At 40.4% G+C, this 21,262-nt stretch overlaps 1 protein-coding gene and 1 pseudogene across 2 annotated transcripts in view; one reads left to right on the top strand and one right to left on the bottom strand.

Annotated features, from left to right (window-relative positions):
* The window catches only part of LOC110582716 (LIM domain containing preferred translocation partner in lipoma), a 424,119-nt gene that overhangs the window by 138,189 nt on the left and 264,668 nt on the right, over positions 1-21,262 (top strand). The window lies entirely within an intron of this gene.
* LOC110582434 lies at positions 1,951-10,344 on the bottom strand (annotated as a pseudogene).

Raw genomic sequence — 21,262 nt, 5'->3', positions numbered from 1 at the left:
GGAGTCTGAAAAAGCAGAGGAAAGCATGCTCTTGCAGGCAGCTGTTCTGAGTGGAACTTGGAAGGGGCCGAACCATACATGTCCTGTTGCTGTCCTCAAAGTCGGCAGTCTGCTAAGTCACTGGACTGACTCCTCAGTAAGCTTTTCATCAGGAGAAGAATGTATGAGGCAGAGACATGTTATGAATGTTTCTCCATGGAAGGTCCCTCCCCATGGAAAACTCCAGAGCAGAGAGTGAACGTCTCCCCTGCATTTAATGACAGCGGCATTCAAGGTAGTAATTTGTGGGTCTAGCCTCCAGCGTGGTATAGGGCTGGGGTGGGGGACCAAATAGGGCTTTAGGGACGAGGTAAAGGTGGAATGAGTGGATGTTTTATAAAGGCAAAGAGAGTGCAGCTGGCTAAAGGCAAGTGACTAAAAGAACATATTCTGAGCTAGTGTGGCGATATGTGGAGGGGGGAGGTCTGGAATGTCACTGGGTGGTGGGGATTGCTGAGTGGACATGCACGGTCAGGGAAGTTGGAAGGAAGGAGGGATTAGGAAGTCAGGGTGAACTGAATATCTTAGATGGGATTTCTCCCCTGATGTTTCCAAGTTAAAAAATTCTGTAATGTAGAGGCACGTTCCTCACATTTTCCTACCGCCTTTTCCTTGGCTCTAGATCCATGTTCCCCCAGTATTTAGTTTTCACTCTAGTTTCAGAAGAATAACAAATCCACTCTACTGTTGGATAGGACTCTCACCTGGTTTGTGTTGACTGAAAGACAGTGTGGACCATCTGATTACACCTAGTGTTCAGATTTATACGAACGCTTGCGTGGGCTTGTCTCCAGTGTCAGTTTCGTATCACAACCGCGTTTCCTTATCTGCAGTAAGATGTACCTACTGTGACAGCTTTTAAATGATTTTGTGAAATCATCATTTTGGCTGCTCCAGACATTCAGAGGAATCCTTTCTGATGTGTAGTCTGAGTGAAATTTAGTTAGCACGTACCATGGAAAATTTCCCATAAGAGACAATTAATGAAGGAAATTACTGTCATTAGTAAAGATCTATATTTCAAGTAATGTTCACATCTTAATGACTCTTTAAGGTATATAAGAACAACTTTTTGTACTTGCCTTTTTTACAGATTATAAAACAGCCAAAGAGATTTTGTCAGAGCTCATATGGTAAAATCCTTGCAGGAGAAACGGGCTCCTTTGACACTTCCACGTTGCTTGTACCACACAGGAAATGTCAGGTTCCTCACTGATGCCCCTTCATACACAAACACACCTATGCATAGAGGGCAAGTAAGCTCCTGTCCAAGTAAGCATCACTTCAAATGCCAACATCCCTTACAAGGGATGAATTAGCATTATACACACATGCATCATGCTTTACAAACTTCTGGTAAACAGAATGAATACAGCAATGAGCCCATTAGAAAGCAATTGTGGGATATTATTAGGGCTTTTAAAAGGTTTTATTCTATTTATGTCCATTCAAAGCTAGTATTTCTAATAGTTTTCTTAAAACCCTGAACACGATTTTTGTTTGTTCATAAATACGTGGTCAAGTACATACTGTGTCTCATGCATTGTGGAGAAAGAATTTGAAGAACCAAATAGGATAAAACACATTTCATATTAAAATAACTGAAAGCATTCAATATTTGATGACTCAGAAGGGACTTTTACTATGCGTCAAGGTTATTTTTATTAACATGTATTATTGGAAAATGTATGGATCTTCCTTTACTCACACACTTCCAAACTTTTGCAGATGTGGGCAAAGCTGTTGGCCAGAAATATGCAAGTCATTTCTACGCAAGTCTACCTGCTACTAAGAGGTGGTGTGGGTGGGGGATTATATACTGACAAGCAGGATTTAGAAACAAAGCAATTTTGGAACAGTTCTTACCCTGTATGTGAGAAAGGAAGCTTTTTTTTTTTTTTTTTTTCTTCAGCATTCAAAATCTTTAATAACAAGGCAGGATCTGGGGTTAGTTTTTGTAGCCTCGGCTGGCCCTGCGGCCTCTGGCGTGCTCGAACTTCCGGCCCTTGGATCTCACGCAGGGTTTGGTGTGGCTGTGCGGGGTTCCCGGGGCCTTGCCGAAGTGCCTGTACACCTCTCGGCCCTTGCATGGACCAAAGAGCAAGACGGTGCCACAGCCCTTGGGGGAGTCTTGGGCCAACTGGTCGAAGGTGAGGATCTTGCCTCCAGCCTTGAGGATGCGGCTCTGGGCACGGCTGCTCACACACAGTGCGCACACCTCAGTTTGGGCACCTCCTGGACACGCACGTCATCGGTTATGGTCCCTACAGCCACAGCTGTTTTGTTCTCCCGGCCAGGCAGCTTCATCTTCCGGATCATCCGGGAAAGGGACAGAGGTGGCCAGTTGGTGCGACTCATGAACAATCTCTTCAACACGACTTGGTTGAAGGTAGAGTTGGTTCGTCTGGCCCGAAACCTGTATAGCTTGACCAGCAGTCTCAGGTAGATGTTCTGGCTCTCGGGCTCCTTGCGCCGAACCTTTCGGTTCTTGTTGTGGCGGATGTCGACTCCCGTGATGGCGCCTCCTGCTCAGCCAGGTCCGGAAAGAGAGAACAGCTATAGTGTAGTTAGTAGAAATTTTCATATGATTGCAAATGGATTAATAAGGTTTTTTATATTCTCAGTAATTTCTCAAGTAGCCAAGATCTCTGATGAACAATTAAAAGCTGATAGAATTGTGTTTCTTTTCAGTCTTCCCTTACATGATTATAAGGGATTTATGTCTTGATTGCTTTTCCTAATAGTAAGCATGTTAGACTTTCACGGGAGGTTTGGAATATCACATGTCTTGACTTTCATATGGAGGATCAGGACACCCCAAACAACTTATCTGTGTTTGAGGTGTTTTGTATGTATAAGAATGTTGTTTTAGAATTGAACATTGATGGTGACTGTGCTTTTAAATCTGTGTCCTATTTCCTATATTAGCTTTATTAGCTATTCAATAATCGGGTTTGGGTCACATCACAGTCACATCTCTGAAAGTCATGTATGTGTTTCAGCTCTCTCCCCCCCACCACCATACATACTACATCCCTGGATTTTTCTGCTTGGGCTCGAAAAGCTATGCTCTCTGCTTATGTAACTTACACCAAGATTGCCACTAATCATATTTGGGAAGCTAACGATAATATATGCTTGAGTTGTGGGTTTGTTGTTGTTGTTGTTGTTGTTTTAATTTCATGCCATGGGATATGATGCCAAATCAGATCTCATTTTTGCTTTTAGTTAGCAACATTTATTTAATGCCTAGTAAGCTCAGACCAAGGAGAGTGGGGAGTGGAGAAGGGCAGAAAGTAGATCTAAACACAAATAGATGATCATTTCCAGAATCGCTTTCAGTGTCTTTATGAATACAGAAAACAGATAAATGAAAGGATTGAGAAAAGTTAAAAGCAAAATCTAAATGAGTGCAAGTTGGTCTGGTAAAAACTGAGTTATATAATTGCAAAGAGGATGCAGATTGAGAAAACTGGAAGTTCAGTATCTAAAACTGCTCTCTTTCTACTGTTATTTTCATAATACTTTGCCATGAGCATTATTAGAAGTCAGAGTACCATTCACTTCAGGGAGGAGAATTTCCTGGTTCAGTTGTATCATTTAGAGAAGTGAACCTAACTCTTGATACTTTATGGAGAGTTGAAACTATAGAGCTTTTTGAGTCCCTGTTCATCTTTCCTTGTTATCATTAAAACTCCTATAATCTTGAATAAGTAACTTAACCTCTCTGTGCCTCAGTTTCCACATCTGTAAAATAATGATGGCAATCGGACCTATCTCATAGGATTGTTAGAGGAGTATTGAATGTATAAAACTGTATTCTATTCTATGAAGTAATTTTTTTTTCATTAATTTCTTTGAGATTGAAGCACATCTTATAATTGGTATGTTGAGAAATCATCATGTTAGAGATTCACCGGCACCAATTATTTCTATATTAGTGGTAAAAACCTAATAGTGCATCATATAGTCAAAGGCATCATAGTGCCTGTGTAAAGTGCTTTTTAGAACAGAGCCTGGCATACAAAAGGTCTTCTAGAGTGATACTGTTATCATTGTCTGAAAACCATATTTGTGGTTCATAAGGTATTTGCTCCTAATATTAGGGAGTTCTGCAGTATGAGACAGATATATTTATGATTCCTGGTCTTTATTCAAGTAAACAGGGCCTGGAAGATTTACCAGTGACCTTGCAACTGGTAAGTAACAGATCTAGGTTATAAACTCAGGTTGTTGCATTCTTCATTCATCACACCTGAGTCCTACTATGTTGTATGAACTTTGGGTACTAGGATTAAAGGATAACTAAGGCAGATGAGCTTCTTTCTCTGGCTGACCATAAATGCTGGAGCAGAAGCTAAGGGAATGTAAAGACATAAACAATAAGCTAGTAAACATCCTATCCTATCCTACCCTATCCTATTTAATATGCTTCTTCTTCACTCTTTTTGGCTACTACCTAGTAAGCCATTTTATTTTCATTTATTTAAACATTTATTCCATAAACATGTATTATCTGCTTAGCTTGTGTGTGTTATCATGGTGCTTGGAGCAGTGAATACCAAGATATAAAAAGCAAGAGTATTTTGTACAAGATGATCACAATAAATATTTAGTGAGTCAATAACTATCATAAAAAAAAATAAGCCAGTAAACAAATTCAGATAGTCATATAGGATAAAAGGTGTAGAGGGGGAGTTATCTGGAGTGATGTTTACCGGGAGGGTCCGGTAGTGCTTCTCAGAGGAGCTGACACCTGAAGTGACACCTTGGTATCAAATTGAGAATGATCATTTGCAGAACAATGCATGCTTAGGAAGGAGCTTGGATCTTTTAAGGAACTAGAGTGAGCCTGGATGGGCCTTCAGTCCTATGATAGGAAATAGATAGTTGGGATTTTAGGCTTCAGACTGTATATGCTGAGTTTTATCTCTGAGGAGCAAGGAATTTGGGTATTCTTTACCATACCTCATAAGCTTGTGCTTTGGGGTACTCTATCGAAGTTCTTGCATTCTGAAGAGATATGTGAGCACATGGCCTTTTTTTTTTTTTTTTTCTTTTCTAGATGAGTATGCTGAAAAAACAGATATGGAATGATTTTCCCTAGTAAATTTTCTAATATCATACAGTGCTAGTGATATTTAGTTGAGTCACATACTTACTCCTAGGTGTCAATTTTGGAGGGTTTTTAAAAGCTTAAAATTGTCCAAGTGGAAATTTCCAATACTATGAATCCTTAAGTGGGAACTCGTCATAGTCTATGGAATTGTTCCATAAAAGAAATCATTAGTGATTATTTTCCACTTCTGTGGTTCTTTGGTATAGCCTCTTGTGGTATCAACCATTTAGAAATATCAATTCTGTCCTGAAATAGCCCATCAAATAATGACTCATGTCAAGCCAAGTGTTTGTTTATTCCTCTTTTCATGATTAGCAACACCTGTTTAATCTAATCATATAGATATATGTGTGTGTGTGTGTGTGTGTGTGAGTGATTTATTTATTTCCAAATTTATTTCCTACTTTTATTTTTACTATTTGGTGCTTGCACAGTCCATACTCATAACTCTAAATCTGGCTTCAGGTATAACATAAATCTTTCTAAGTTGGACACCTTTAATGATATTGATTTGGGAGGAGGTATTCTTTTGGGATCCTATTTGCATGATCATGTGTAATTTACTTCTTTTACTGAGCCCAATTTTTTTAATTTATAAAATGTGGATGTTGAAATAAATGAATTTTCCAGCTTTGTGATTTATGATATCACTATCAATTTACCTACTGAGGAGCATCATATAAATTGATCGTTTGTAGAAAGTGTTCAATGGCTTAGAATCTGGCATAATACTTCACTTTTATGAAATCTCAGCAAATATAATGGAGCGTCTTATGTGTGCCAGGCTCCATAATAAGGATGCAAGCACGTAAGACCTTTGTCCAGCAACTGGGATGTGAAGCTACAGTGAAAAAACATAGATCGGTAACTCAGATTTTTATTTTTAACAGATTTTTTTTTAGTTATAATTCATTTACCATGTAATTCCCAGACTGAAATTATTTTTTTTAAGATTATTTATTTATTTATTTATTTATTTATTTATTTATCAGAGAGAGCACAAGCAAGGGGGAGCAGCACGCAGAGGGAGAGGGAGAGGGGGAAGCAGGCTCCCCAATGAGCAGGGAGCCCAATGCGGGACTTGATCCCAGGACCCCAGGATCATGCCCTGAGCCGAAGGCAGACGCTTAACCGACTGAGCCACCCAGGTGTCCCTGAAATTATTTCTAAAGGAGATAATCAGTACATTTACTCAACAAATATGCATTGAGCATCTGCCGTGTACCACGGACTTTCTAGGTGCTGGAGTTACAGAGACCGACAACAGTTCTATAAAGCCTAGCCTCTCACAGAATGTCCCTCCACAGACTATTTTCCATATGGTGTTAGAGGCCAATATTCAGGATCATCGAAGGGTGCTCTGGGAACACATGGGGCAGATAATGAAAACCTAGTCTTGGTAGACCTATAGATGTTTCTGAGATGTGGTCATCTCTAAACAGAGGCCTGAGAAACCTATGGGAGTTTGCTAGGTTGATGGCACAGGGAAAATAAGCAGGGGAGGCGGGGAGGGAAGGGGCTTCTGGAAGAGGAAAGAAAATGTGCCAAGGTGCAGAGGTTTAACATAAGTTAACCACAATAGTTCAGTAGGTTAGAGCATGGGAGGGGGCAGTGTGGAAGGACAGTTTCTACGGGCCCGGAAGGGCAGAGTCTGTCAATGTGTGCTTTCATAGAGGTGTGTATATCTTACTACAAGGCTATAGAGAAGGATGAAGCTAACTAAAGAATGTGACGTTTGAGTTAGGTCACAAAGGATATCCAAGAATTTTTTGAGACACACTACAGGTAGTCCAGGCAAAAGGAACTGCAATCACAAAAATAAATGTGTAAAAGAATGGTGTTTTCAGCTTGGCAAGGAATTTGAAGTACTTGGAGAATGAGGTATGTGGAGCAGAGAAAGAATATTGTCAAAATAGTACATTGGTGAGGATTGGAAGGGCAGCTTATAAATGGATTCTGTGCAATGCAATGAATTTGTACATTGGACTCTTCATCCTGTTGGCAGCTGGGGTTCTTAGGGGCAGCATTTTGGGAGAAGACTGGAGCATTGAAGGTTTTAGAAAAGAAATTAGAAGTTTACTTCGTGGGCTCCTGAATGGCTCAGTTGATTAAGTGTCTGACTGTTGATTTTGGCTCAGGTCATATTCTCAGGGTCCCAGGATTGAGCCCTGTGTAGGGCTCTGCACTCAGCAGGGAGTCTGTGTGAAGATTCTCTCCTGGGGCGCCTGGGTGGCTCAGTCGTTAAGTGTCTGCCTTCAGCTCGGGTCATGGTCCCGGGGTCCTGGGATCGAGCCCCGCGTCAGGCTCCCTGCTCCGTGGGAGGCCTGTTCTCCCTCTCCCTCTGCCCCTGCTTGTGTTCCCTCTCTCACTGTGTCTCTCTCTGTCAAATAAATAAAATCTTTAAAAAAAAAAAAAAGATTCTCTCCTTCTGCCCCTCCTCCAGCTCTCTCTTTCTCTCAAATAAATAATCTTAAAAAAAAAAAAAAAAAAGTGTGCTTTAGAATAACTCTGGATATAATTCAATTGGAGGAGCCCTGGATTGTGAATGAAACTCAGAAGTAAGTCACTGTATTGTTTAGGGTAGTTCTTATCTAGCTAGGGTTTTACAAGAATTATACCTGTCAGTTACCCTTTGCAGCGATGGCTGATTATTTTCAATATTAAGAAATTATAATTAAATAAAACACGTGGGATGATAACCAAAAGGCATTGAAAACTTACTGTCACTATTTGATGCTCATCGCAACCCAATGAGGTAACCTGCCATTTCCCTCCATTTTACAGATGAGATTGTGACCCAGAGAGGTATAACTTGCTGGATTAGCAAGGTGCAGCGCTGGCATTTTAGCTAACACGGTCTGTCTACCTCCAAATCTAAATATTTGAATTGATGACTGAATGCACAATCAAAAATACTAACAGTAATTGTGTTTGTGAAGAGAGATTTTGGGCAAAGGGTCTTGTTTTGTTTCATTGCAACTCACTGATTCAGTGATTTTATAACCATTACCCTGATCTAAGTTTAGAACATTTCTTTCACTCCAAAAAGAAATCTCATACCTATTTGTAGTCAATCTCTGTTCTCACCTCCAACCATAGGGTAACCTCTAATCGACTTTAGTGGTAATGTCTTTAAATGAATATGACTACAGTTTAGTGACAGTTTCTTTTGAATAGTAGCAATCTGAGAGCCTAATTCACTAATTTAGGAGTATAAAACAGTTTGAACTTCTAATTTCTAATACCTGTTCTCTATTCATAATTTGGGGCAGAGAAGGGTTCAAGTGCCAGGCCCCGTGTCAGTCACTGGTCATGTGAACATGAGTAAGATGCCCCAGAACCCCACCCTTGAATTCTCCATCTGTCCTTTGGAGAGACAGACATATAAATAGACACATAATTGAATGACACTGGAAAATGGGATTCTTCTAGAAATCCTGATGCATTTATTTTGAAAGACTTGTGTTAAACGTCTTTCTGCTGGAAGCCATGGGATTATTTGTAAAAATCTTGTGTGTATGAAGCATTTGGAATGCTTAGCATTTTGAGAATAAAATCCCCATCAATTTGAAATATAATAAAACTCCCCATCCAGAATAGAGTAGTAATTGCCAGGCATCAAAGAGCGCAGCTGTGGAGTGGCTTAGAGGACAATTGGTCTCAGGCAGAGCTTCTCAGATAGGACACTAGTACACAAGTAGCTGTCATGCCTAAATTACTGTACCTATTTGGTAGCACATAGATCTACAACAGCTTAAAATAAAAAATTGCAAATGCACCAGATTTGATCAATCTTAGTATTTCTTTCTCTTATTCTCCCAGTCCCAAGTTAAAAATAAAATCTGCCTGCCTCATTTTCCTGTGTGTGAGTTAGTAGGGTTAACTGGAGTTCTCAACAGGAAAGCAGTCGATGTAGCAGACGACATTGTATAGTGGGTGCGAGCCCGGTAGAGATAATTATACAGTCACTCCCACTGTATTACCCTTCAAAGAAACTGAGCCTAATATTCTCCTAAGCAATTTAACCAACTTCTAAAAAAAATGTATAAGATATTATTTAGAGAATGAAATAGCTACTGTATGTAATCAGGAGGGAGAATTATAGCAAATTATAATACTCATTTGATAAGTGTATAAAGAGCTACACTCAAAGCTCTGTATTGTACCTCCTAAGTAATTGTTCAGTGGTGCTAACTGTCCTTAAAATAGGAGAAGAGATAAAGAACTGCTAGAAAAGAAAAAAATCAACTCTTATACTTGTTTAGTGAGGTTTTTCCCTCTGGACATAGATGGAGTCTAATTTCATGCTCCATGAGGATCAAGCACACATTTGGTCTTCCTATTTAATAGGGCTGATTTCTTTGCCTTTCCAAAGATAATGTCCGTGTAGAAACATAGACACAAATAAAACTACATGTGTTAAAAATGTGTTTGAAGATCTATCCCATGTAGGTTCATATACATATGGATGTTTTATATCTGTGTTCACTGCACATATATCCCAATATTTTCAGAAGATAGGCGTAGCTGCAGATCTTTCCAATAATTATTTCAAGATAACCAAACGGAGGCCCAGACATCTGCTAAATTGTCTATTTATATCAAAAGGAGTTCGCAGTAATACAAGGGTCAATTTCCCTTTGGTTTGCTTTAAACAAATAAGAAGCCCAATATGTAAACTTTAAGAGACTTAAATCTTTGAACACTTTCTTTAGAGTTTGTAATACATTCTTGTGCCCCCACTGTCGGGGGTGGGGGGAAAGCTAATCTAATTGCTATTATGAGAAGCCTGACCTCATATTTGCTGAGAACAGTTGCTCTAAGATGTCACCTGCCTTAGATGGAAAACCTTAGATCCTCCACTTACTAGCTGTGTGTTCTTCAGCAAGCAGAGTGATCTTTCCAGACGGATCTCAGTTCCTGACTCCAAGATGGTTATAATAATACATAGCCTGCCTCATGCAGCTGTTATGAGGAATAAATCAGCAAATACATATAGATAGTAAAGCACTATGTCTCGAGCATACTTCTAGCTTATCAGCTTAAGTCTTGTGTTTATGCACATCCCGAACGTTTCTGACAGATTTCTGTTATTGAGGTGGCAATCATGGCGTGGTTGTCATCATCCCACCTGCACATCGAAACTTACTTGGAAGAAAATCCTGGAGATCGATGACTTTGGTCATTGCTCTTGTTGGCCCAAAGAGGACAATATTATGGGGGGGGGGAAGAAAAAACATGAAAGCCCCATGATTTTCAGTTGCAAAGTGGTTTAAAGGATTGAATTTGAATAAGAAGAAGTTTTAGGAATGGTTCAATTTGTTTCACTTATATATTTTTTTTTAAATAAGTAGTGGGTGACGTATGATAAAAGAAGTACTGTGTCTAAATAACTTTAAGACATTTCTTTAAATAAGCATGTAATAAAAATTCTGCATCATAATAAAACACCGTATCATCATTTCTGTAGTAGTGTATTTGTTTGTTTGCTTGTTTGCTTGTTTCTCATGGTGCTGTAACTGATGGCATGTTTTATAACTAGTGGCATCTTTTTTGATGGGATATTACAGTAAGTACTCAGTAAATGTTAGCAGTTCTAATTAGTGTGTGTGTTAAGATTGATGTGGTAGGTACACTCTCGAAGTTAAGAGTCCTAAGGCCTCTGAATTGGAGTAGAGTGTGTTGAAAGAATACCTTGGATTGACCAAAAGTCCAGAGCACGTGACTTGGAGCTGTATCAGCATGACTCTCTGTACATGTTCCGTGAATATGGCGCTAAGTTGGGCTGAAATTCATATCCGCCAACTGCATGTACACTGTACTTTTCTTTTTGTTTATGAGAATTACATTTGAATAATAGAAGTGAAAGCGATTTGTAAACCAAAGTAAGAAGTGTCAGTTAGGGTAGTCGAAGCAATGCTGTGGCGGTAAATACTCTCCAGATCGCCATGCTTGAAACAAAGGTTTATTTCTTCCTTATGCTACTGGTTCCCTGTGGATCAGAAGAGCTTCTTTGCAGGCTAAGGAATAGGCACCATCTCAGCCACTGCTGGCCCCCGCCCCAGAGTAAGAGAGCTCTGAGGATCTTGACCTGGCAAATGCATGCTCTGGCCTGTAAGGAACCCAGCTCGTTAGCCACAACTATTCCTACGGTTTCCCCCTAGCCAGGAGGGTGCCAGGCAGCAGAGTGGGAACTGTGCACAGAGTAGCACTGGTGGTTGTCAACATTTGTAATAATGATAATGGGAGCAGTCAGTGCGTGTGCCCTGTATTCCAGGCACGGTCGGAAGCACTTCCCAGGTGCAGAGCCCTTTAAGCCCTCCCGAAGGTGGGCATGCTCCTGATCTCCGTGGTACGGGGGAAGAACCGAGGCACGCAGAGGTAGACTACCCTGTGCAAAGGAGACAGAACAGGGATTTCGCATCTATTGCATCGAAACTTGTATCAAACTATCATGGACTTGAATGTGTTTTGTTGTTGTTGTTGTTTTTTGTGTTTTTTTTAACTGGGAAGTTAAAAAGGAAGATACAAAGAGAGTGGAGAATTCTTCTGTTCTGAAAAACAAGGGAGTGGACTAGGTGATCCCTAAGGCTCCCTAAAATTTCACCTGCATCAGCCTCAAATGACCCACCAAAAAAAAGTGACTCCCTTTTTTCTTTGAGAGCCTCCTCTTCGGAAGCAGGGGCCCTCCACTGGCCAGCACACTTGCCTAGTAGCTCAAGAGAGGAGTGTTTGTCTCCACTGCCAGGCTGCCCGGCTTTCTGGGAATGCTCCCCGTTTGACTTACTTGAGCTTTCTATGGGGGAAATTCAAACATACGTAAAAGTCCAAGATTAGAGTGACCCCAGTATACCAGATTATTAGTTATCCATACACAGTGATCAGTGCACACCCAGTCTTGCTTGATTTAGCTTTGTCAGTTAATCTGGCCCCCTGTCAAGCAGAGCTTTGAAGGCAGACTGAGCTCCATGGGCTTGTGGATTCTGGAAACAGAAAGCCGGCGACCAGCAAGTAGTTCTGTGCTGGGAGGCTCAGGCAGGACATGTGGAGGACGGGGTTGAAGGGATCAATGTGAAGAGAAGACATCACTCATCAATACTTTAGCCAAGTTTTCAAGCAGAGGATAAATGATGTGACAGTATTTAATCATTCGTGGGCCACTCCTGCAAAGTCGGGGTTGGGAAGGAGAGATTTGTTAATGTATGGTTGTAAAGTCATTGCCTTTCTCCCTAGCTTCAGTAGTAATCTTGCCGGCCACTGGGGTAGCTAATGGAGAAAGCTGGACATGTGAGGTCTGTCAGGGGACAGGATGGCTCTATGTTCTGGGCCCTACCACCAGGCAGAGAAGCTGCCGAGCTGGAAAGCTTGCTGCCTTCAGCACCCAGGGCTTCAGCAACACCCAGAAGGCCCCAGGTCACTGAACCTCCCTGTCTTCTTTTTGAAAGACGTGTATACTCACCGTCTGAGTGCCTCACAAACCTATTATAGCATTTAATTAACAAATGTTCCTCAAATGCTTTGAGCTCCCTGTTCGGATACATGTGACTGAAATGTAAAGTACCTTTCACTGCCTTATTTATTGCTCCAGCGAACACGCTATATGTTGGCACCGTTTATCTTCATTTTAATTTTATCTCCAACAAATATAGGCATTAATTTAAATCACATACAGAACATAACAGTTTTTATAGAGGCAAACTTATTCCAGTGTGCTGCATTTTAATATCGCGCTTTACCATCTTTTCTCACTTGATTCAAGAATAGTATCTCTTCCTGCCTCAGCATTTAATCTTAGGACAACAGAAACTTTTTTGTGTGCGCATGTTCTTGCTCTCAAACTTCGTCTTTCTCGCTGCTTTGCTGTTTGCTGCCTGGAAGTCATTTTGCGAGTGTGAACACAGGTGCATATTAGTGGTGGTTCTTTGCCCGCTTAACGTGTCCATGTGGGGGGCTGGGGGTGGGGGACGAATGACCCAGCAGCTTGGTCATTCTTGCTCTTCACCTTCATTCAGATCCCTGTTCTAATCCTAACAGAGCCAAGGGAAGGTAGGCACCCCCCACAACCCTGAAATTCATATAGTCAAGAATCTTTTAAAGGGCTCGTTTTTCTTTCTCGTTTTGTTTTTCACTCAAAAGGAAAATTCCCTGTTTTCTTCATAACTGTTACTTTTGCAGTGGCTGAGTCTTTCCCCTGAGGGGGAAACATGCTAAATGGGCCTGCTGTATTTATGGCTATGAAACATTCCAGTTAGCTGTTACACCCTAAGCAAGGATGATTTCCCGATCCTTAATTTGTGGCCTGAAAAGTTGTGTCCCTCCTCAATTAAGACTCGCAGAATTGCCTCTGACAAGGCACATTCCCAGAAGTCAGGGCCGTGGGGGCAGTAACAACATGACCACAAGCACAAGACAGTCTGATTTTTTATAAGCCATTTCGGGCCCTCCTGAGAAGCTTTCAGGGTGCTTTCCCTCCAAATTTGTGAAAACAACAAACCCCTTATTTTTCTAGTTTTCCAGGCCTCTGGAATATCTAGTCTGGGGGCATCTTTCCTATTCCCTCCCTTTTTTTTTTTTTTTTTGACATTCAGTCGGGGTTTAAAATGTACCCGTTACTGTTTAAATTACCTGTTTTATCCTTGTAACAAACCTTTGAGCCAGATACCATTATTATGCTCGTTTTCCAGAAGAGGAAACAAGGCCTGGAGAAGTTAAATATGCTTTTTTCTGAAATCATACAGCTAAGACGTGGCAGGGCTGGGGTTTTGAATTTTGTCCACTTGAACTAATTTGCTTTTGGTATAGTTCTCTTCAGCCGGAATTCTTGACCTCTTGTTGGATGGTGACTTTTTCCCAAACCCTTAATCTTTGTGCTGCTAGGTGGATTTTATCTGTGGCAAGAACACAGTTACCCTGGAAACCCTCTAGCTATAATGGCAATCCAATTATAGCACCACGGCTCCTGTTTTATTAAATTAGCGTTGCTGATGACGCGGGCTTCTTGATTGAAGGATGCTGAGAAATGGGTTCTCATTAGTTGTTCTTGCCTCTGAGGACCTCTTGGGGTCATTCTCTTCTACTCCACCAAACAAAAGAAGGCAAAATGATTATTTGGGTTATTGATTGGATTTGGAGGATAACCTGGGATTATCTTTCAGGACCACTGGCTTTCAGCAGTGTCTGGAGATGCAGGGAAGTGCCTAGAAAGAAGCGTGACTGAATTCTGCAGGCCCTCTGAATAGCCACTCCCACCCCCGCAACAGCAGTCCCTTGATTTAGGGCCCTGGTCTGAAGAGCTGAGGCTCCCGGGTGGTCGCAGTTCGAGCGATTCTTATTCTGCTTCGGGCCATTAGTTTATACCCAGACTTGGTTCAGGAAAAGTCGCAGCTCTTTGATATTTTTTGGTCCTTTACAGACTTCTGATGGACCAAGAATTTGCTTTGGTTCAAAACACTTAGGAAGTTTCCTGTAAATATGTAGAATTTAAATAGAATTGAATGCATATGGGCAGTGCTCTGTCCAATGGCACCAGCTTGGAGGAAATGACATTCTTTTTTTTTTTTTTTTTAAGATTTTATTTATTCATTTGACAGAGAGAGACATAGCGAGAGAGGGAACACAAGCAGGGGGAGTGGGAGAGGGAGAAGCAGGCTTCCCGCCGAGCAGGGAGCCCGATGCGGGGCTCGATCCCCAGGACCCTGGGACCATGACCTGAGCTGAAGGCAGACACTTAATGACTGAGCCACCCAGGCGCCCCAGGAAATGACATTCTTGATACTAGTTGGTTCCTCATCAGTTGGTTGTTGGCTCACTCCCTGGAATGGTAAGTGCTGGGCTGCTACCATGTTGCTTTAGTTCCTGCCACATATCAAGCACCACGCCAGGTGCCTCACCCATTACTTCTGTTCCTTCCATCAGTTCTATTATTAGCTCCATTTTGCAGAGGAGGTAAAAGCATAGCTGGGAGAGATGGCTTGCTTGTTCGCAGGGCTGTTCGGTGAGGATGAGTTTTGAGTACGGGTTCCTAGCTTGCTGTCCAGTGTCCTTTGCTTTGTACCATAGTGCCTCAAGGTCGGTCTTCTTTATCTCAGATCACAAAACAGGTTAAAAACACTGAATCTGAACTCTTAAAGTTCTAACGTGAGAACTATTTTTGTCTTGAACAAATTTTTTGTAGGCATATCCTGTCTAGAATGATAGGAGTCAGGGAGGAGAGGGGGCTGCATCTTACGATGCACCCCTAAAGAGGTGATATTTCCATCCCTTTCTCTGTCACCAGTGAGCAGATTTCCAGAAGCAGAAATTCAAAACGATGAAGGGAATTACACGTCTTCACAGAACATTATGTATTCTGTGTTAGCTTTGCCACCTGTTTCAAGACATTCATTGAAGTTCCTTCTAGCTCCGCCACTTACTGGCTTGGCGACCTTAACCAGTGTAGTTGACATCCTTGAGCCTCATTTCCCATGAGAAAAATGGAACAACAACATTGCGTGAAAATGTTGAGTTGTGAAGAAATAAGCCAGAAGCTTATGATCAATTGCAAAGTGGTAATCTCAATGTCAGGTATGAATGTTACTCTCGCGCTCATCCAGCTCTCTCTTACATTCTCCTCTGTCTCTACTCCAAAACTTTCAGGTTATATAAATTAATCCGAAAATATCTGTGATATTCCTTATGTATAATTGTAGGGTCTTAGATTTAAAAATCCTCCTTCTGTTTTTATTTCTTTGACAGTTGCAAATTTTTTTGTGTGTCATTTTCTCTATGTGAAATAGGAAGTAACACCATCCACATCTATTATATATTTTTCTTAACTAGATACAAATCTATATATTTTCTGAATTGTGACTCATATTTTCATACACATATAAGTACATATGCATATTTTAAAACATTTAGAAGGATATATATATATACTAACTGTTATTTCTGGGGTAATGGGAGATAATACTTCTTTCTTCTACTTCTCTGTATAATTTTTTTAATTTTTTAAAAAATTTATTCATTTGAGAGAGAGCGAGAGCACGAGCATGTGGGAGGGTCAAAAGGAGAGGGAGAAGCAGGCTTCCTGCTGAGCAGGGAGCCCAACGCTGGGCTCGATCCCAGGACCCTGGGATCATGACCTGAGCTGAAGGCAGACGCTTAACTGACTGAGCCACCCAGGTGCCCCTACTTCTCTCTATATTAAACTTTCTATAATGAGCCCACTTTGCTTTTGTTTTACATGTATATGTAATTTATATAAGTATTTTTATAGCCATGTATAATATAATGTGTGTATTTTTACAAATTTGTGTAAATATGTTTGTATACATATATACGAAATTTTGGCAGTGTGAAGCATCTTTTAGCTATATATGTCTATAAAGACAAATTTAAAACTATTATTAACTTTTCTCTCCCTCTTTCTTCCCTCCCTTCCTCCTTCTTTCTTTCTCCTTTTTTTCTTTCTTCTTTTTTCTCTTTCCCTTCCTTCCCTCCATCCTCCCTCTCCTTTCCTTTCTTTCATCTATCTACTTACCTGTCTCCTCCCTCCTCTCCCTCCTCCCCCCCTTTTTTTGTCAATGCCCAGCGTCTTTCAGAATAGAAACTGAAACAATCTTCATCTTAAATATAGTGTGTTAGAAATACAGAATGAGTCTTTCAAGAAGAGATGACTTGTTCTTGCATCCATATATCATTGTGGTACTCGAACCTATCTCAAAACAAAAGTATAACTATGATTTTTAGCACTATTTTAAATATTTAGTGAATAGAGCTGCTCCTCCTTGCCAACCACCCTGATGAGAGAGAGAAAAGAACACTGGAACATAAGTCCAGTGGTTACAGTAAGCCACTTCCAAGTTGAGTGACCTTTATGGTTCCCAGTGACCATTATGATTTCTTTTCCTTTCTTTTCAAGGTATTTGTAGGATCTTGGTTGATTAGCTTTGTTGTAGCAGCCAGCAGTTGGGGTCTTAATATCTAAAGTTTATATACTTTATTTTCTCTCTCCAGATGTCTGCTGTGGATATGAATTTTATTCCCTCCTCTTGGGACCACTGCTGCTCTACCTAGACTTTTTTCTTTGTGTGATGTTTTCCTCATCAGTCTGTGTTATGCTGCTAATTTTAGCTAGTATGATGTTAATTTAACCCAGAGTGAAGAGAGCCACTGTTTGTGTGCGTCTGTGAATTTTTTAAGGGGGGATAGTTCTCACTTTAATGAGACTGACTTTAGCATCCCTCCCTCCCTTTTTCAATTTGATCTGTCCAAGTACGGAGACCACATTTAGTACTTGCTAGTTGAGACGTGTGGTCTACAATTCTGAGTTAGTTCCTCCTCTGGCCCTCTCTCCCTGCGGTGCACTGAGTCACAATGGGATCGGCAGCTGCTTGTGCTGTTCCTGCACACAGCACATTCGAGAGCAGGGTAGCCAACAATCGGCCTGGGAAGTACTTTCAGGAAAAGGTGGAGAACCCTTCTCCACCCGGATCATTTTTGAGTGGCTTAGTGTAGCTGGTATTAATGTTATAAATGAACATCCCTAAATCTGTCTTAGTTCCAGCCCAGATGGAGTTTTGATTTTAGAAAAATCATTCAGTGAAATGTATTTCCTGTGCCTGGTAGTCAATGATCACTTACCAAAAAAAGGGGGTGGTAGGAGAACAAAAATAAACTTGTGATAATTCACATACACTTAACCTTTACTGAGTGAGTAATACCAAAAAGGGAATGAGCGGGCTCTGCTGACCAGCATTTACAAATGGATTCCAGGAATGTTGTTAGAGTTGCCAAAGCAATCTCTGAGTCCTGCCAAAAACATCCCGTGGGATTTTGCTAAGGGTAGGGAAAGTGAGGGATATGGAGGTGTGTATGTGAATGTGTTTTAAAGCATTTTTACCCAGCCATGTGGAGTTGAAAGAACACTGGCAAAAGTCTGGGAAACCTGCTTTCTAGACCTGGTTCCACCTAATCTCCTGATAGTGGAAAGCTTATCTACCTTCCTTGGAACTTCAGGTATCATGTGTAAAGTAAGGATGCCAGACTAAGATCTTCATCACTGACATTCTGAGCTTCAACTGTTCCAACACAGAAAGGTCATGCATGTTGATTACATCTCTGTGTTAACAAAACTAAGCCAACACAACAAAAAACAACAAAAGCAATCACATTTTAAAAAGAACAGAAAAAATATATATATATAATATTTCTGGTTAGTCAATGTCTAACTTAATTAACAGTTCTAACTATACTTTTAAAGACCCTTTTGAGTTAAGAGGTCAGGTTCAAACTATGGCTTATACAAACTGTAAGGCTATAGGCTATGCAATTTACAAGGTACCAAGAGCTACTTTACCAAAAGGTAACACCATTGTGTTATATTTCCCATGAGAGTAATACTACTGAAACTGTTTTTCTCCTTCAAGTTCCCCTCTTATGCTCCGTGCTCTGGCCACACTGGACTTCTCTCAGATCCCCAAGGGCATCAAGCTGCTACTGGACAGTCTCACGCTATTCTCTCTGCCGGGAATACTCTATTGCCCCCAGCCCTCTACTGCCATGTCTCAACATGGATGTCATTTGCCTTGAGGAGTGTTCATCCACCTCCTCTGCTCTTACTTAGTTTAGGTACCCTTGCTATGTGCTCTTATATTTTTTCTCCTTGAACTTGTGAATCCCCTCACTTTTCACCCTATCCTGGTGAAAACCTGTCCCAGTGTTCCTCACTGCCTCCTCCCGCATGATCACCCAGTTCTCCATCCATCGTGGGTTCCACAAGGACATAGACCATGACCCTAACTCATTAAGCTTCCCGTCCTTGCTGTCCAGTGCTTGATGTATTGTCTAGCAGAGATCAGGCACTCGGTAAATATTTGATGAATGCTTATAAATGAGACCATCTCACTAGCTCACAAACATTTCCAACAAAGTGACCACATCTTTTTTTCTTTTTTCTGTAGAAGAACACATATCATAAACTATAATTCTCCTACCTCTGTCCTGGTTCCCTAGGAACCTGAGTGCTTCTAGAGAGCTGTTTACACAATCAAATCAAGTGGTATTTTACTAGGAGGGAAAGCCCCAGGACAAGTCCCTTCTCTTGACCACAAAGTTCTATGTTTTCTGTCTTATCCTCTTGAAATCTTGGTTTCAGCAAAGCAACTTTTTGATTGCCTCCTCCCAGTAACGCTATAAATGTAATACAGAAGTGTGTACACCCTAAATCCTTCATCGATTATCATGTTAAGCCTTAGGTGGGGGGGGCCAGATAACACACTTATTTTTAGCATTACTTGGAAGTTTCTAGGTATATAACTGATGAGCATTCATGGAGAGCTGCTTTCCTTTTCTATCAAGCTTTTGGGGGATTTTTTTTTAACAGTTCTGTATGCTGAAAGAAAGTTCGTAAATTTTAAAAGGAAATGTGGTCCTTTTCATTAGCTCCCTTTACCTCATGCTGAGTCATGGATGAGAGAGAATTTGTAGGCGGCTGAGCTGCAGGAAAACTAATACTGTCATTTACACTCTCAGGCTGTTATGCTTTCCAGAAAACTTTTTCCGTAGGTTGCGAAAGCGATTAATCTGCTCTTAAAACTGACAAAGAAGGTTCTCTGATAAGAGCAAGAATTAAATGAGGGATTTTTTTTTTTTTCTTTAAAAAGTAAGCTCCTTTTTCCAGTTTTAGACTAGAAAAAAATAGGTTTAGACTTTTTTTTTTTTTTAACTTTTGGTCTTTTTTTGTGTACATGTGAATTTGGTCATGACATGAAATAGCACAGGGTATTTCCGATTTTAAGTTATGTCCATTTATTGGGATGGTTCATATCTCATGTTTTGTATCTGAATTATTCTATATCCTGTTCCATTGCTTGTTTTTCTTTTTCTTTCGTATTTTTTTATGTGGGCCTTATTTTTAATAGTTCCCACATCTTCTTACTTCTAACCCCGCATCTCTTCAACCCATTTCATTTTGATATTAAAACTGGTGAAGATAGTCTCACTTACTTCTGTGATATAAACTCCTTCCTCCCTGAAAAATTCCATCCGTGCAATATTTCTATAACAGTTTGAAAATGTGAACAAAAGTCATCTGGCATTATGGAAATGAAACATCATTGCCTGAAGAGCTTAGAAGATGTATTTTTTTCTTATTTGTTATTTAAGAAATGACTTTGAAAGGTAAAGTGTTTCCACTGAGTTCTAGCAAACATACCTGTCATTCGATCTTTTCTCTAGGGACCCCACGTTTCAGGGAACCTAAAGGAACAGATAAATAAATCACTTGACATAACTTTTTTTTCTAATTCCGCAGAGAACCAGTAGCTCATTTAGAGAATCAGAGTCCTCAGAAAGGTAGAATAACATGTTAGAAGTTTATTGAACTTGTTGCCTTTGGCATTTTAATACCTAGGTTTTTTAACAAGTTCGTGGGAGTTGTAAAAATGCACTAGACTAGACTGACACTCTTCCTTTTACATTTTTCTTTTTAAAAATATTTATTATTTATTTATTTTTTATTATGTTCAGTTAGCCAACATATAACATCATTAGTTTTTGATGTAGTATTCAACGATTCGGTTTTCTGTTTCTATGCCTCACCATTTTGGTTAGGGTATGTCAGGTTATTTTGCTTTTTTTTTTTTCCTCCTTATTTTTGAAGACTGACTTCTGAGTTTAGCCATTTTCTTGTCAACTGAATAGACTTGTGAGAGACAGCTCTCACAATTCCTGCAGCACTGCCCCGGGTGAGGAAGGGAGGAGATGAGAGAAATGCCCCCTTCTCTAACTGGACGGACCAGTGTGAGGGACTTGGCATTCCTCTTTTAGTCCTGAGGCTGAGGTATATACACATTGCTTTTGCCCTGGGGCTATCGGTCCAGGTTTTAAAATGCCGAAGTTGAAAATGTCAAAACCATTTATAATTGAAAACCTGTTAGCTTATCACTGTGGATATGGGTATTTCATAGGAGAAAAAATAAAAGAACACGTAAGTGTACTTGTTTTATATCTGAATTGCCAAGATTATTTCTGTTCCTTTGTTATATGTGTATGAAATATATATAGTGTGTTTCTGTATGGAGAGAGCAACATTATTAACACTGTTAGAGTGTTTATTCGTCC

The sequence above is a fragment of the Neomonachus schauinslandi genome, chromosome 1 (assembly GCF_002201575.2).
Source record: "Neomonachus schauinslandi chromosome 1, ASM220157v2, whole genome shotgun sequence".
In the NCBI taxonomy this organism is placed as follows: Eukaryota; Metazoa; Chordata; class Mammalia; order Carnivora; family Phocidae; genus Neomonachus; species Neomonachus schauinslandi.
The sequence above is the reverse complement of the archived record's forward strand: the minus strand, read 5'-3'. Positions and strand labels throughout refer to the sequence as shown.